General features: G+C 49.9%; 1 long non-coding RNA gene across 1 annotated transcript in view; it reads right to left on the bottom strand.

The window, feature by feature from the left end:
* Positions 1–885: 885 nt before the first annotated feature.
* Positions 886–17,482, bottom strand: part of LOC137141739 (uncharacterized) — a 43,358-nt gene continuing 26,761 nt past the window's right edge. The window contains exons 2-3 of the long non-coding RNA XR_010916720.1: positions 5,457–5,601; positions 886–1,007 (exon numbers count right to left, since the gene is read on the bottom strand). This is a non-coding gene — a long non-coding RNA (uncharacterized lncRNA). The remainder of the gene's footprint in view (positions 1,008–5,456; positions 5,602–17,482) is intronic.

The following is a 17,482-nucleotide window of genomic DNA, read 5'->3' as shown; positions in this document are numbered from 1 at the left end:
CAGAGAAGCCTTAGATGCTTCCTTCCAAGGAAAAGCGATAACCCGGCAAAGAAAAAGCCCTTCTCTTGCTGTTTGCAAATGCCACTCACTTGTGAAGCTGAACGCGGGAGAGAGGCTTGTGTGAAAGGAATCAGCGTTTCTCTGAACAACACACTGTCCTCACGCTGGGTCTGCACTGAAGGAGTCACGACGCCTTCAGGGGGACAAAATGCTGCCAGAGCTCAGTGACTCACGAGATGCCTGGCTCTGAAATGCTGCCAGAGCAGCACACACACACACACACACACCTCTTCCTTCCCGTGAATGGGTACCGGCTGCAGTGAACTGCCCTGGGGTGCTTGGATTTGTCACACGGACAAGAGCTGGGTAGAAATAGATGCGTATGAATCTGGGGCACGATCCACACAGAGATCAGGGCCGTCACAGACAAATAGCCCCAACCTCCTACCAGCTCTGGAGACTCTCCAGATGCCTCCAACCATTTACTTGCCCAGCCATCTCTCTGCACCAACCTGCGACAGTGCACCTACCCCAAACCTATCCCCCATCTCCAACCGTAGACCCGCCACTCCCTGTGAGCTGGAAATCCCCCCACCCACACACACACACACACACACCCCCCGTACCCTCCCCAGCCCTGCACCCACACAACCAGCTGCAACAGCCTCCCCCACACACACACACACCAGGTACCCCCCCCCCATAACTCCCTCAGCCATGCAACTACCCCATTCCCTGCCTGTCACCATGTTTCTCTGCATCAACACCTCGTCCGGTCCAACATCGCCAGCTGCTGCACCCCGAAACCCTTCTGAGCCACCCTCCAGGAAGACAGATCCCTGAAGCCAAGGAGGTCCCCATAGCCTTTAGCAGACAAACACTTACCTTAGTGACAGCAACAGCTGCTTTGCTCCCAGTTGGTCTTCCCTGGTGTCTGTCTCCAGGCCAGGCTGGGCTCCTTATTTTCCTCAGGACGGAGCTGAACTCATTCTACAGCCATTTTATTCCTCCAGAAAACACAATCCAAGAAGATAAAGTTAGCCTCACTGCCTGAACCCCGCTCTCAGCTACGAATCCCCCCCCACACGCACCCCCAAGCCCTCCGTGCCAGCATTACTAGGTGCTGCCGTACATAGTAGTAACAAGAGCAGCAGCAGTCGTTCTAGCGAGCCCATGGTCAGACCCTGCACCTGCCGAGGGCAGCATGGCTCTGGAAGCTGCCACCTGGGATGACCCCTTGCCCCCCCCATATCAAGTGGCTTCAAGCCCCAGATTTGCCTTTAGGAGAGAAGCAGAGCCCCCATGGTATAGCCCAGCAGGCTGCTTGTATTTCTGGACCAGCCCTGCTGCTGCTGTGCTCAGTGGTTCTCTGGAAAAGCCCTGGGGATCCTGAGCCAGAAAGGACTGGGCCACTGGAAGCTCCTCACTCGGCCTGGCCACCAAAATGCCTGCATCTCTAGCACCAAGTTTCCAGGCCCCAGTTCTCAGCTTAGTGCTCTCAGGCTGATACGACAAGGGCAGCAGGTGCCTTCATTCATGTCCCTAACAACCCGCATCTGAGTCTCAGTTGCGTGGCGTATGGAGAATTAGGATTCCCACACAAGGCTGCAGCAGGGACCAGGAGGAGGAAAAAGGCCCTGGCTGCTATCTGCTGGAGGTGGCCTCTCCTGAAGGCGATGGAGACTCAAAGACCTCGGTCAATAAACATCCCCTAGCCCATGTTAACAGCAGGATCCTGGCCAGATGCCAGTTTGGACAAGTACTATCTGCCTTCTTCTGTTCCCGTTTCATTTCCAATCAGATAAACACATCATGGCTCTTCACCTATGGCTTGAGAGTCCCCAGCGGTCCCAAAGCCCTTCTGAGCAGGCTGCAAAATGACCCATTCTGAGAACCCTGCCAGGGGAAGCTGGAGCATTCAAAGGATAAGCCCTCCTGCTTCAGGGCATAAACCAAACTACAACTGAAAGGGCAAGGCAGTAACACCCGCTGGGGGGGAGTTTATCCCAGCACTGCTTCCAACAGCGTCTTGCCCCTTCCTCAGAAACAGTCCATTGCTGGAGAGGGGCCGCTGCTTTAAATAGATCTCTGGGCAGATCGACTCTGGCAATGAACAGCTGTTCCTCTGAGAGGAGCTCACTTCTGCCACAGGGAACCCCCTGGGGTTCTTTTTCACTTCTGGAATTGCTGGGTCGTGTTGCCGTGTGTTGCTGAATACCTGCCGCCTTCCAGTCCCGAAGTGGCTGCCTTTCTGCAGTTGGGTGAATGAATCCCTGAACTGTGTGTGCAAGTTGTACGGTCAGTAGACGTCCGGAAAGCACGTTTGGATCTTTCTGAATGGAAGTTGCTTATATCAATGTGAGCTCACCACTAGTCCATACATCCCTCTACTGTTCTGTAAGACCATTGCTGTCCTATAGGATCATTGCTGTCCTACACATCGTATAAATCTGCAGCTTGTCTATCCATCCTGTGATGTCCTAGGACAATGCTGCTCCCTTGTGCAGCAGGCATACCCCACATTGCAGTCCCATGCAAAGGGCTGGTGCTTTCACACAGAACCTGGGCCAGAAGTATCTGGACCTGGTCTCACACTGGGGGAATCTGAACTCAATTAAAGCTCGGAGATCAGTCTCATTTCTGAAAGTTGCCATACGTCTACAAAAAAACTTCAAAAACAGACTTCAAAGAGAAACTGCAGCGCTAGAAGTCATCTGCAAACTGGACATACTCAAACTGGGTCTAAATAGGGACTTGGAATGGTTCTCTCATTACAAGTAATTGTCACTGTTCACACAGTCTCACCTTCTAATCAAGGGTTGTGAATAGGCCTCAACTACTCGAACTGAATGGACTTTGCTCAGATCTACCTTCCCCATTGTTGTTGCTTACCCTTGGATATGTATAGATATATACCTCCTATCTGATTTCTATTCCTTACATCTGACAAAGTGGGTTACAGCCCACGAAAGCTTATGCCTGCAGAAATTAAATTTGTTAGTCTTGAAAGTGCTACAGGACTTTCGTTGTTTTTGCTGTATAATTAATCCCTCCCGGCCCTTTCCACAGAGCCTGCCCTGGGAGCACCGCGCAGGCAGCGCCCTCAGCATTGCAGAAGGGTCCTGGGGGAGGCAGGGGGCTCATGCAAATTTGCTTTGGAAGGTTTTGATCGCCTGCCTTACCATATGTGAGAGTGGGAGTTTTTTGTAATATTTTGTATGGAGACTGCGTGTGCCTTAGTTTCCCCTATATGCTGCCTTGTTAATGTCCAATCACCGGGTCATTTGGTACCTAGCAACTAAGGACCCTGGATGGCCCACCTCCTCCACAGGAAGCCAGACCTGTTTGACCAGCTGGGGAACAAAGGACGAAGGAGGGACCGGGTGGGGCTGGCCTGGGAACTTGAACAAAGAAGACACAGAGGGCCAGTGGGGGGGGGTGGGGGAGGGGAGAGGGAAGGGGTTCACACACACCCTTTGGCTGGGGCTTTCTAGGTCTGGGCTCACCAGCATAGACCGTGCAGTAATTTTCTTTTCTCCATGTTAACCAAGGATTTTCCATGCTGTGTTCCCATTGACGGATAAACCCTTCTGTGCGGACGCTATATGACCCTAGGTGCTGGGGGGTGCGGCTGTTACAGTTTGGTTCAGTGGCTCTCAGCTAGGGTGACCAGCTAGCAACTGTGAAAAATCGGGACAGGGGTGGGGGGAAATAGGCGCCTATATAAGAAAAAGCCCTGAATATCGGGACTGTCCCTATAAAATCGGGACATCTGGTCACCCTACTTTCAGCACCCGCACTGTATAAATCGTTCCAGCCCCTCTGTATGTGAAGGTCGCTGCAGATGCTGGAAGAGGGGGTGTCGCTCCCTAAGATTGTCCCCATCTCCCTCAGGGGTCTGCCTCAGTGCAACTCGCTGAACGGCACTCGTGGAATGAAGCGGGGTGCCGAAGGACCAGAGGTCCAGCCTGAGGAGGAAATGAAGCTGCGTGACTTGCCCTGGAGGAAGAGTGACACCCTGGCATCCGGCTGAAAGGTGCAGTCCTTCAGCATCTCTCAAAAATCAGTCCCTTACTTTCTCAAACCGGCCACCGCACATTCATAGACACTTGAAAATTCAGGCCCAGGCCTCTCTGTGCCTTGGTTTCTCCATTTGTGAAATAGGTCAAATAATTGATCATTAAACACCCATATTGCAGTAGGGTCTTAGAGGCCAACCAAGTTGGGTCCCCTACCGCGCTAGGTGCTGTACAAACCTATAGCATATGGCATTTCCGTTCTCAAAGAGCTTACAGGTCTGATCCTGAAAAGGTCCACAATAACTGTGCATGCGGTAAGTAGCGTCACTGAGGACTACAGTGCCACCCATCGTTATACAGTGCATGGAGACCTACAGGCACGAAGGGCTATACACAAGCCAGCTATATACCATGATATTGCTATTAAGATTGCGTTATGGTTCTGGGAGCCAGGGAATCCATTCTGGCAGGGCGTTGGGTTTTTGTAAAAATCCTTGTTGCCTTCCAATGGGTGATGGCAAAGGGCTGCATCAGTTTCACAGATGGATCTCGCCAGCTGCCAAGTTCCAACCAGGGCTGCACTGGGAAGCCACAAGAGAGCAGTAACTCCTGTAAGTAGAGATAGCAGCTTGCTGCACTGGCCCTGGTGCCCTTTGTACAGGCTCTAGGAGCCTCCTGCTTCAGAGGCAGCTGATGCCGTATCCGTGCAGGGCTCCCACCACTTTCCCAGAGTCTGAGGAAGAAGGACGGGTGTTTCCCTCCCGCCATAGCACTGCTGGGAGTCTGATCCAACGAGCCGCTGGAGGAGCAAACTGAAGTGCTCAGTGAAATACATTGAAATCAGCAGATTTGCCATTGACTTCAGTGGGGCCAGGACTTCCCCCTGTGTGTTTATTGCAGTCATGCCATTTTGAAATTTCTCTTTACTAAACATTATTGATTTTACTTATTAATTTTTTTTTAAAATCCCTCCCATCCGCCCATTACCTGGATCGTGCCGTTTATACAACCTGGACAACACGTGAGAAGACGGTCAGCTGTGGAAAGACAGCTCTCTCTCAAACAAGCTGGTGCAGATGGTGCATTAGGTGATGGCCAGGTGGGGGACCAAGGTTATTTGCTAGAGTGGATGCATCGTGTGGGGAAGGAGTGCCCAGAACAGAACACTGGCAGCTTCCGCATCCCCGAATAAATGCTCATTAGTGTGAGCACCATTTATCTGGCGGATAGAGCAGGGCAATTAGCTTGAATGCTGAAGGACAAACCAGGCAACCTTGATGGAATATTAATACAATCCCACGGAGCAGCAACCTCCATCAAAGCCACCATGCTAATTACAACCTGGAGAGGGAAGGGCCCCCGTGCTACACAAGATTGAAGCAATGGTCTCATTTCCGGGGAGGTTTGGGAAAGAGAGGACCTAGAAGTGAGACTCACCGGCCAAAGCATCCCTTCATAACTGGGCCTGGGGTAGCAGGGTCTTCTCTGATGCCCCTTGCTGGCGGTCGCTCCACCCCGACAAAGGCGGTCTACGTCTCGTGACTGAGCCCGCGGGTCGGGTCGGGTCATCTTCAGTCTCCTTCTAGGGTAACAAAGTCCAACAAAACAATTACCCAGCCGCAATTCAGACTCAGTAGAAGGTTTCACCCCTTGTCTCTGGTGTCTTCACACCACAGTGGGCCTGTGCCAGAACCCAGGTCCTTCCTTTACTCTGGGGCCCAGCCCAGGGACTCTGTAGCAAGCAAGTAAGATCTGTCTGCTCAGACCCTCTGCTTTCTCCCTCGGCTACCTCTTCCCCCAGCCGGTCTCCAAGCCTTTCTGACAGCCCAGGATCGCACCTCCAGAGCCAAAAAGGAAACCAGATTAGTCACAGAGAACAAGCCTGTCTGCCCCTGGGAGGAACTGGCATCGAACAGCATCTAGGAAGATCCTGGCCCCACATGGCCCTTCAGTTTGGCAGTCTCTGGGTAGGCCTTGGCTCCAGCCAGGGCTTCTTTTCAAGGATGAAACACAAGAGGTCCGCTCCTTCCCTTGGGCTTTTCTCCTTTTCGCTCCCTCCTTCCAGGCTTGACCCCACTCACAGATGCAGCAGGGCTGGGCTGACTGAGCTCACCGGTGAGCGTGGGTCCCGCAGACCCCATCCCCAGGGGTCCCCCCTCGGGTTCAGGTCAGGCAGTTGTGGGTTTGGAGGCCCTTGCAGGCTGTCACAGGCAGGGTGGAGAAGGACCAGCAGCAACCACTGGAAACTTGCTGAAGAAACCGATAAATCAGGCCAAACAGTCCCTGGGGAATGTGACGGGAGCATCTGCTGTTGGTCCCCTTCAGCTGGAGCTGGGAAGGCAGGGCCGCTCCCCTCACTACGGCAGTGTCAGCTCAGCCCTTCCACCAGTGACCATGTAACCCAGCCCTACTCAGTGTGACACTCTGTCTGTCCCCCTCTAGCCATGACTGGACTACACAGAGAGACAGGCGCTTGGTACAAGCCTTGGTTAACGGATCTGGGCCTTTTGGCTGACTGCGAAGAGTTACATGAGAATCTCTCAAAATGGGGTGACTGGGCAACAAAATGGCAGATGAAATTCGATGTTGGTAAGTGCAAAGTAGTGCACATTGGAAAATAGAATCCTAACTATTACCACTCAAGACAGAGATCTCGGAGTCCCACAGCTAGTTCTCTGAAAACGGGCAGCAGCAGCCGTCATAAAAGCTAACAGAATGCTAGGAACCACTGGGAAAGGGATAGATAACGAGACAGAAAATATCAGAATGCTGCTATATAAATCCATGGTACACCCACACCTTGAACACTGCATGATGTTCTGGTTGTCCCATCTTAAAAAGCATATTAAAATTGGAAAAGGCACAGAGAAAGGCAACAAAAACAATTAGGGGTATGGAACAGCTTTCATATGAGGAAAGATGAAAAAGACTGGGTCTGTAGTAATAGGTCCATCAATTGCTATTAACCAAGATGGTCAGGAACATAAACCCATGCTCTGTGTGTCCCTAAACCTCTGACTGCCTGAAGCTGGGAATGGACAACAGGGGATGGATCACTTGATAATTGCCCTGTTTTGTTCATTCTCTCTGAAGCATCTGGCATTGGCCACTGTTGGAAGATACTGGGCTAGATGAACCATTGATCTGACCCAGTGTGGCCATTCTTATGTTCTTTCAGCACAGTGGAAATAGATCAACTGAATAAGAAACTGGATTTTATATTTCTTAACCATTTTGTTATTTTGGCCTTTGCTTATTCTTTTGTAAAGTTTAGGGGGCAGCGTTAAGATTGGATGGGGGATATACACTGGGTGCGGTAACAGGAATTTATGAAGGGGTATATGGCATTGGGAAACTGGAGAAATAAGAATTCGGGAGCAGGATCCAGCTTTTACTTCTGTTCACATTGGGGTCACAGTCTATGACAGGTGCTTCTAGGCATCACCATAATGCAAACAAACAACAAATACTCATTTCCAGACATTTTTCTTTTAACGAAGTAGAATTTTTGTAAAGAAAATGTTTTTTGGCATAGGGGAGTATAGAAATGAGGTGGACTGCCCTGACACACACTTTCAAGACAGTGTCAGCTGGATTCTTTTTAACGAAGATTTTTCTTTAGTAATTTCCCTGTTTTTCAAGAGTGCCTAACTTTTACATTGGTGTATAAGGTCTGCAGGAGTTTTGAAGTTGGGTGTGTGTGTGTGTGTGGTTTGCTTAGACAGGCACTGCAGAACTGGGTTCTTGAAGCTGTGAAAGTGCATCAGCTATAAACAACAAAGCACACAGAGACATTCAGACTGTTGGTTAGGGGGCAGGCTTTGGTGATCATCATATTGTTTTGAGGGATGCTACAAAACAGCTCATTCACTCAAATAATTTCCCCGAACAATAAGGGATCAAGGAAATTGCTCAGATTGCAGCTAAACCCACAAGTTTTATGGAAGTCTGGGCAGCTCAGCTATTTTTTTAAATACTTTTTCATCTTCATGTTTACTCTGCATTGTGTGTAATGCCTGAAACTCTGAAAATAGCATTTCTTTCCCTTGCAGATTTGCATTTGGCAAACAATTGACTCTTCCACCCCTTGTGGTTCAGATCCTCGACTGCTGTACATCAGCACAGCTCCCTGGATGTACATGAAGCTACCTCAGTTTGCACCAGTGCAAGATTCAACCCTGTGTTTCCAATGGTATCCGAAATTAACCGTTGATCTATGTATCTATTTTCCTCACCAGCATCATCAATGATATCAGCACAGCTCTGGGAAGAGACTAAGGTAAGTTATCTGACTTTGCAGAGCCAATACAGGGACAAAGGGTGTGATTTTCAAAAGCACCTCAGTGAGTTAGGGTACAAGTCCCAGCTCTCCTAAATCATCAAAACACTTTTGAACGTCCCTTCTCGGCTCAATGTAAAAATCCATCTAGTTAGGCTGCTGCAAACTCTTAACATCAAGCAGATCTGCTGGCACCGTGCATGTGTGGCGGAACAGCCGTTTTATCCTGTTAAAGCACAGTGGGTCCCTATGCTAGGGAAAAGAATTGTTTCAGCTGGACAGTGTGACCTTTTCCATCACTGGCAGGCTTGCAATTTCTTTCTTCCCATCTGCACATTAGCGGGTCAGGCGTGGAGAAGAATTCATTTCAAAAGGGGCACGGCTGCTAGTTCAGATGCTTTTAGGGGCCTAATCTCCCATTCCATAGGCATAACCTCACATCTGCAGCTGCTTAATCACCCCAGTAGCTGAGCGAGGGGCTCCCCGCTCTTTTCTGAACCACCGAGGCTCCCTCCTCATTCTTTTTGGCACGTTGGACAATTCAGGCAGGTGCTATTTTCACTAGCATTGCACTTCCGCTAGTAGCAGGAGGCAAGCGTCCCTCTCTTTTAACCCACGTTGCAGTCTTGGGGTGCTTTTCGTATGCAGGGCACTGCTTTGAATGCAGCCCAGGATGTTAGGATCTGGAAGCTGGCACCATAGGAGGACCCAAGTGAAATGAGTGGGTAGGTCTGTGTGCACTCCCGAAGAGCCCAACTATTAGCTCAAGGACAAAATGGATCGTTGTTATTATTGCAGGAGCACAGACGGCACATTGTGCTAGGCCTCGGGAGACCAACCCTGCTTCAAAAAGCGCACAGGCTAGCCATGGCAGGAGTAGGAGGGAAGGGGACTCGCTTAAACAGCACGTCCGTGATAGAGACGCCAGCTGTCCTCACTCCTCACCTAGCAGCCTTGCCCCTAGGCGGAGCAGCAACCGGGACAAGCACATGGTGAAGGAGGATCTCACCGGGGCAGCAGGCTGCTTTTATGGACCGTACATTATCGTTCCACATCTATGCTAGCTGGAGAAAGCAGCCCTGCGGCTGGAGCTCTTCAGAGTCAGAAAAAATTCCAACTGCTCTGGCCATCAGTTGCAAAGACACCAAGGATGCTGCTGATTCCAGCAGAAAGTGCCAAGATGAATCATTTTAGAGGCAAGCTATTGTGCAGCGGGGTTGGAAAGCGACAAACTCTCCATGAAATTTCATGCAAGCTTTATCATTATTTATACTACAGCAGCACTTCAAAGGCCCAGGGCAGGCACAGTACATGCATATGGTAAAAAATTGTTCCTGCCCCAAAGTGCTGACAAAAAGATAAGGGGCAGGAGGTGAAGTGACTTTCCCAAGGTCACACAGCACATCACTGGCAGAGGCCTGAAGAGAATCCATGTCTCCTGATTCCAGTTCAGTGCCTTAACCACTGCATCTAGTTCATGAGAGGACTCAAATTTCAGCCCTTCACCCACTATTCATGCGCGCGCGCGCGCACACACACACACACACACACACACACACACACACACACACACACTTACTTTTCTGTGAAATGGCCACTTTCCCATTGAAAAGACAAAAGTGAAAGTCCTGATTTCACCTCTTTTTGACACAAATTGAGTTTCATTCCCAAGCTATTTATTTCAAATTCAACATTTTGAACATATTCCATCCTTCCCACACACCTCCACCTGCCGATCCCAGGAAGCACCCCCTGTTCAAAAAGAAAAAAAGAAAGAAAGAAAAAAAAGATACATCATTTCAGAGCCCTGCTTACTGAATCACCAAAGCAGCTTTTGGTCCTATCCAGACACAGACCTGTCCCAGATTGAGAGATCTGAGAGTGGCTCAGCAAAAGGTCCTATTGGCCAACCTGAGTGTACAAAAAAACCCCCAATGTTCCTTAAACAATTATTTTTACACACAAAAAAAGACACTGCAGCCTCCCAACAAGCCTGGAACTGCAGTTGGGGTTGGCTACTCCACTGTCCTAGATGTTGACGTAAGTAAGATATGGCCAGCTCTTCAGCCAGGGGCTATCTAGACAGACAAGACAATGGGCGGGGAAAGGGAAATTCCTCACGTAGAGAAGAGGGATGGTCCCCATTGTACAGATGAAAACCCAAGCTGCAAAGAGATTAAATGACTTGACCAAGGTCAAGGCCCTGAAGACGAGTGCCGTGTCAGCTCGAAAGCTTGTCTCTCTCACCAACAGAAGATATTACTTCACCCACCTTGTCTCTCTGATATCCTGGGACCAACACGGCTACAACAACACTGCTTTGACCAAGGTCAGGCAGAGACACTAGCTGGGAATCCAGCTGTCCAGCTGTCATTGCCCTGCAACTGAAGCAGCCGTTTACTCCAAATCACAATGGCACCATGTTACCCTGACTGTGCACCGGTGTAAATTACTGCACGTGCTACAGGATAATGGAGAATCAGGCCCCAGCCCAGGCCAGGGCCTTAACCAGCCTTCCTCTCTGGCGGCTTGGGCTATATACAGATAGTGACTACCAATGGTGCTTTACAGAGAGACTGGCAGCCTGGGACATCATGCTGAGCTTGCTCACATGACAGAGAGTAAATCCCTGGAAGTCAATGGAGTTAAATGACTGTTAGTGAATGAAAAGAACAGCTCACCAAACTGACAATCTCTGACTCCCCATCACCAGAGGATCTGATCACACATGAAATTCGTAGCATAGCAGGGAAGTGAACTGGGCTCTCCCAGGTCTTACATTGGTACGAGAACCATCCTCTCTCAATAGGATGAGGGTAACCACATTCACAATCACCTCTTCCATATAGGCCATTCTTACAAGCTCTTGCGAGGCAGGGAACTGCTGTTATCCCCATTGTACAGATGGGGAACAGAGGCACAGAAGAGAGACTAAGTGACTTGACCAAGGTCACACAAGGAGTCTGAAGCAGAGCAAGGAACTGAAGCCAAATCACCCAAATTCCAGGCTAGTGTCATAATCCCTAAACCATCCTTCTACCCTGTTTGTGAAACTTCACTATTTGGACACATTCAACATCCCTTATTGAAGTGACAGTACCATTCAAACTACAGCCTCACACGACCATTATTCTCGAATACGGGCGCTTTTGTTTTTCATTAAAGCGTAAAAGCAGCAATGGACTAGATTGAAATGCTTTGTTTGATCTGAAGCTCAAAGCAGAGAGCTCAAGAACAAGCGGAATGCCTACCCCAAACAATCTGTTGCACTGGACAGCACAGAATCGGTCATAAAAAGCCAAGAAACGGTCGTATTCTGCAGCTTGCACCCAATTAAGGGGTGTGGAGGGTTTTTTTTGTTTTTTTTTTTGGTGCAATTAGGGGTCCTATTGAGCAAGGAAATTGTTTAGCAAGGAATTGATGTGAAGTTTAACTTCAAACTTATCGTTCATCTTAAAGAGGGAAATCAGACTGGATTCATCCTGTGAAGTGTGAAGCTGCCCCAGCAATAATTTTTCTTCAAGACTTGATTAAAACTTCCAGCCAGATCCATTGCTATTAGATGCTTTCATGTTTTATCAAATTCCTCTCTGCCTGAGGACACATTGTTATTTAAAAAGGAGAGAAGCAGTTTTCTCTCTCTCTCGTCTGGAACTATCAGATGGGAACTCACAGAGATTTATAAAAAGTGATTGCATTGAAATCATTCCCTGCCTTCATGAATATGTTCCCATAAACAATTTTATCCGCCCCTCTTTCTCTAGTGCTATTTGGATGATAGTATCAGTCACAAATCTCAAGTTTTAGGAACCTTGCATGCAATTTCTTCCTCCCTCCCCCACCAAATGCATTACATTTTCCTTTTAAAATATTCATAGAACATCCTAGATTGGAGCCAGATCTGCTTGATGTTTTGGAGATACTGATCAGTCCCATTCAGATTTTGTCGTCAACCCTGGATGTTCTCGGACCTTTGCCTAAATCTGCATTTTTCCCTCTCCCATATTTTAGAAATGGGGAGATCACTTTTTGATTTTGCTATAACAGTGTTCAATTATTTTGGTCGTAACTTAAGCCTCCATTTTGGGGACAAAGTTTTGACTTTGGATGCTGTCGTCCTCTTGCAGTCAACGAGTGTCAGGCGGCAGTTATTTAAAGAGGTTGGTTGTGTGGTTAATACATTTGCCTCGGATTCAGGAGAGCTGGCTTCAAATTCCCCACTTAGAACAGGTCACTTAAGTGATTTTTAACAACTTAAATCCCATTTTCAAAAGTGACTTAAGTCCTGTCAACTCTCATTGAGGCTTAGGGTCAATTGTCAAATGTGCCTAAGTGATATAGTGCCTCAGCCACTTCTGAAAAAGGGACTTAGGCGCTTTAAAAACTTTATCTTTCCTCTGGGCCATAGTTCCCAATCTGTAAAATGGGGGTGATGAGAACACTTTCTTTCCTCCAACTATTGTCTAATTAGACTGGCATTCTTCAGAGTTTAGTCTGTGCCTGGACCACACCTAGCACAACCCTGCATCATATTTGAAGGCCTCTTGGTGCTATGGTAACACAAATAAGAATGAGATCCGAGTTCAGTTCCTTGGGCAAGTCACAGAGGCCCGGATCCTCTATGGCATTTAGGTGCCTAACTCCTACTGAAACCTTCACTGGGAAAAGAGATGCGTTCCTAACTTCAGTAAGCACACACAAGTTAAAAATCCTACTCCGTTAAAGATTATGGAGCAGCCTAGGGTTTGCCTCGACCTGCCAACTCCTGTGATGACCACAAACGGTCTGGTCTTCACTAGGATTTTAACTCAAGTTCGTGAACACCTCACTTTTTTCCCTAGGGAAGACAAGGCCAAAGTGGTTCAGTTCCCATCTGGAAAATGGGGAGAAATATACTTCCTTCCTCATGGGGTGGTGGGAGGAGAGACCATTCAGGCTGGAGAGGGGCTCAGACACTGTAGGGATGGAAGCCATCAAGGTGGGCAAAGCTCATTCATCATGCAGCCAAACTAACTCCAGGGACCAGCAGAATCTGTGTGATGAATGGAGGCTTCTTCTCATGAGTGGGAGCAGACGTGTCCTCAGCACCTTAGGAGACTGTGAAGGGGTTCCACTTATGGCAGGTGCGCCCCCTTGTGGGGATTAGCTCTCGCCCCATCTGGTGCCCCCTTCCCTTAGTTGCTCATGTTGTGGCCTCTCTCTCTCTGCTCCCTCTTCATCACTCGACCCTACAGCCAGGTCACTCTATAGCTCTCCCCTTCCGGGGTAACCGAGTCCCACCAGACAAGCTGTCCATTTGCCATCTCAGGCAGTCGTCTGTTCCAAGTCTAGGTCCAGTGCCACTTCCCCAGGGGCTTTCATGGTTTATCAACTGTGGGTTCCAGTCCATGAACCCTACGACTAGCAACATAGGTCTGTTCAGTCTAATACCGTCTTGCCATTTCCCTGCCTCTCTCTCTCCTGGCCTATGTCTGGGCTTACGACCGGAGCTTCCTCCACTCCCCTTGGTTACTTCACCCCTCTCACCCCCTTGTCAAATTCCCTAGTCCAAGGCAGGATCCCAGGGCTTACTCTCCTCCTCCTGGATCTCCTTTGTTCCTGGCCAACTCCCTTTCCTTCTGGAGAGTGGCTACAGACCTCTTCCCTGGAGCCCCTTCCTGCTCTTACTTCCTATCTCAGCTCAGCGTCATCTGCCAGGAGGCCCTATGATTCCTGGTTCCCCTCCATGTGCAGCATCTAAGGTTAATTGACCCCTCCTGGCCACTCAGGGATCATGAGGTGGGGCACACCCCCATCACAGACACACTGCAGTGGCCTTTGGAGACAGAAACTTGCTTATTAAAGGGTGTTTCTCAAAGAGGGGCCACCTTCTTTTACCTTAGGGCCCTGGGTGAACCAGGAGATGGGTGATGGATTACAGAGCCTTCTCTCGCCAGGCTGGTGGGGAGTGACCTACAGCGGTCCCCTGGGGATGCCTCTTTGTTAGCATGAGAGTCCCCAGTGGGCAGGCCGTGTAATGGTCTCCCAAGGCAAATGGTGAAAGTCCCATGGTTCAGGACTCTTAAAACACCATAAGAAACAACCTTGCATTGATCAGGAGATGGACTGGGTGACCTAGTAAGATCAGACGTTCTAGATGGAGAAAGACCAAACCAGTGTCTGCTGTGTCCCTTGAAAAAAGAGAAGAGACAAGGCTGAGCTGTAACGAATATATAGGGGGTTCTGCACGGAGACGGATGGTCACAGAGGTTCTCTCTAGCTCTCATACAGTCACAGCCTGGTGTCTCCACAAAGGGTCTCCTTAAGTCCTGGGCTGGCCTTGCAGATAGGACTGCAGACCCTGCTACAGCGTTCACGTCTTGTAACCTTCATGTGACCGGGAGCCTCTGCAGAGATGCTGTGGCTAGAGTGAGCCTGAAAAATGGAACTCTCTCCCCGAGGCAGGTCCCTGGCATCAGGCCAGAGGCATATTAGCAGAGCGATGCAGGGGGAAGCATCCCTGGATGTTGTGCTAGTTCTGTGGCTAGATAGCGGGTTTCGGTCTCCAGTGCTGTCACTCCGGCGTCTCTCCCTAGCATTAGTCACGTCTGAAAAATATACATTCGAAATCCAAACTTGTCACGCAAGTTTTTCTGCATTTCTCTCTCCCGTCATTGCTGCTTGCCAAGGAATGAAGTGCAAAATTAGCCTCGCTCCTTGGAGACCAGCCTTCTGCTCCATCAACTGAAGGCTGCCGGAGTCTGTTGCTTGAGGCATCATAATAATCCATTGCCCTGCACGCAGCATGTGATCTCAAACCACAGCTAATGACACCACCGAGTTACCACCAGTTAGAGCACAGGAGGGTAAGAGGCCTCCTCTGTGGTAGGCGCAGTTCATACACGCTCACAGCTGCCCCCAAGCCTTCACAATCTGAATGGATGAGAGATGAAGGATATTCTCCCCAGTTTACAGGTGCAGAATGAAAGCACAGGAAGATTCAGTGACTTGTCTGCTGTCACAGAGGAAGCCTATGGCACGGCTGAGATTCAAATCCAAATCTCACAAAAGTGTTGCCATGCCATCAGGTAGCGTGTCATGTCTGGGATTAGATTTAGGCCCTGATTTTCAGAAGTGCAGAGTCCCTGACTTCTACTGGAGTAGTCAGGCCTTCAAAATCTGGAGGAGAATTAGAAAAAAAGCCAACTGCTCTATGAAGAAGCTCGATTCAATTACATGAGCAGGGATGTTCTCTAAGCAGCATTATCAGGTCAGACTTTTCCCCCCAGAGCTCCACCCACACACTTCTGTGGTACATCAGGTCCCGTCACATCCAGCCAGTGTCCAGCCAGAAAAACCCATCACGACATCAGAACAGCTGTCACTAGCTGACTTAGCGACTACCAAGGTCTCATTGAGTGCTGCATGGGTGATCTCCCTTACTTGACACCAGTGCAAATCCAGAGTACATGCACAGTCACCTCCCTTCACTTCCCGCCAGCGCAACGTAGAGCAGAGTGTGGCCCACTGAACGCAACAGCCCTCCGAAAGGGAAGGCGGCTCAGGAAGGAGTCAGGGTCTGTCTGATGCGTCAATATTTGCTATTGTTTGGAGGAATTTTTTGACCGACTTTATGATTACAGGGTGATTTCTGAGCTGGAAAGATTCACAGAGAAAAATAGTTTATAGGCCAGACCATCAATGGAGCTAGGACAGCTTACACTGGCTGAGGACGTGACCCAGTGAATTTAGAACGGCTGAAGGCAGCTGAGCGCAGCCTCTCTCTCCAGAGAAGTGGAGTAGCACAAGTAGCAGAGCAAGCATTGCCAAATAATGCCCAGCAATGGCATGCCTCCAACACCACTTCTAGAGGCAAGTTCAGTCTCCACCGAGTATTCAGGCCTTGTCCTGTCGGCAGAGATAAGTGCCAGTGTCTCGACTGGACAGAGGCCTTCATTTCATTTCATGCAGGATACTGGGGAGAAGGGAAAAGTTACCCCCTGTGCAATTAAAATAGAAGCTTCAGCAGTTTGTGGAGGGAAAAAAAAAACAACTCAGTGATCCATTTAGGGGCAAAAGGGCCCCATTCTGATTTCACCCTGCCTTTACACCTGTGTCACTCCACTGGAGTTACTCCTGATTTACACCAGTGGGAGTGAAACCAGAACTGGACCCAAAGAGGGTGGGAATGGTGGTGGGGGTGTTTGTTACACTTAGATTTCTAGCCATTCCTCTCCTGCAAATAACCCTTAATGTATGTAAATCCAGGTCTGAAAGGGTTGAAAGCAGTAGCGTACCGTGGGTCTCGGGCACCCGGGGGCCAAACCTGCATTTGCACCTCCCCACCCCTCACTCAACCCCCCACGCAGGGCAGGAGGGGTCCCGACTCTGCCACCCAGCTGCCCCAGGGAGGGGGGACAGTACCTGCGGGGTGGTTGCGAGGGGGACTTGAGGCCTGGAGAGGGTGCAAATGCAGGCTTGGCTCTTACCCACCACAGGGCACCCGCATCTCCTGCTCCAGCCCCGCAGCCCGGTGCCGGCTTGGACAGGGTGGCCTCACCCCCTGTCCTGGGGGGGCCAGCCCTTCACAATGCATGGGGAAGGGTGCAGGAGTGGGAGCAGACGCCCCTCAGCCTCCTGCACCCCCCTCCCGTCATGAAGGGCCAGCTCGGCACCCCGCACTTATCTGCTGCTCCAGCCCCACAGCCCAGAGCTGGTTCAGATGGGGCAGCTTCACTCCCCAGCCTGGGGGCGGGGGGGGGAGGGCGCACCAGGCTGGCCCTTCACCATGCGCAGGGGGTAGGGGGCCGCTGGAGGGGGCAGTGGCCCATGGTATGCAGGGCTGAATTTTCAAGAGCGATCTGGGCCAGATTTCCAAGAGATCAGCACCTAACACACTGGGTGCTTTAAAGTGGCGGGCTTGTTTTGGTGTCGGAATGGGGGCTGAGCTCTTTGGAGGATCTGGCTGCGGATTGTGGGTGCGGGGCTCTTTTGAAAATTCTGGCCCAGCATTTTAAGACGGTGACACTACGAAATAAAAGATCGATGGCTCAGTGGACACGTGTCTCTGTCTCTGCATGTGATTCCCACTGAGAAGGCTCATTTGGGGAATGCACTCAAAGTCGGCCTTGAGATTAATTACCTAACCCAGCAAACCGTGCACCTTTATCCCTAGCTAAGGGAGTCAATGCCTCTCCTCCCCCCA

Source organism: Emydura macquarii, unplaced genomic scaffold (genome assembly GCF_026122565.2).
Source record: "Emydura macquarii macquarii isolate MOO-44397 ecotype Brisbane River unplaced genomic scaffold, CSIRO-AGI_Emac_v2 contig_3113, whole genome shotgun sequence".
In the NCBI taxonomy this organism is placed as follows: Eukaryota; Metazoa; Chordata; order Testudines; family Chelidae; genus Emydura; species Emydura macquarii.
Note: the sequence above shows the minus strand (reverse complement) of the source record. Positions and strands in the feature narration are given on the sequence as shown.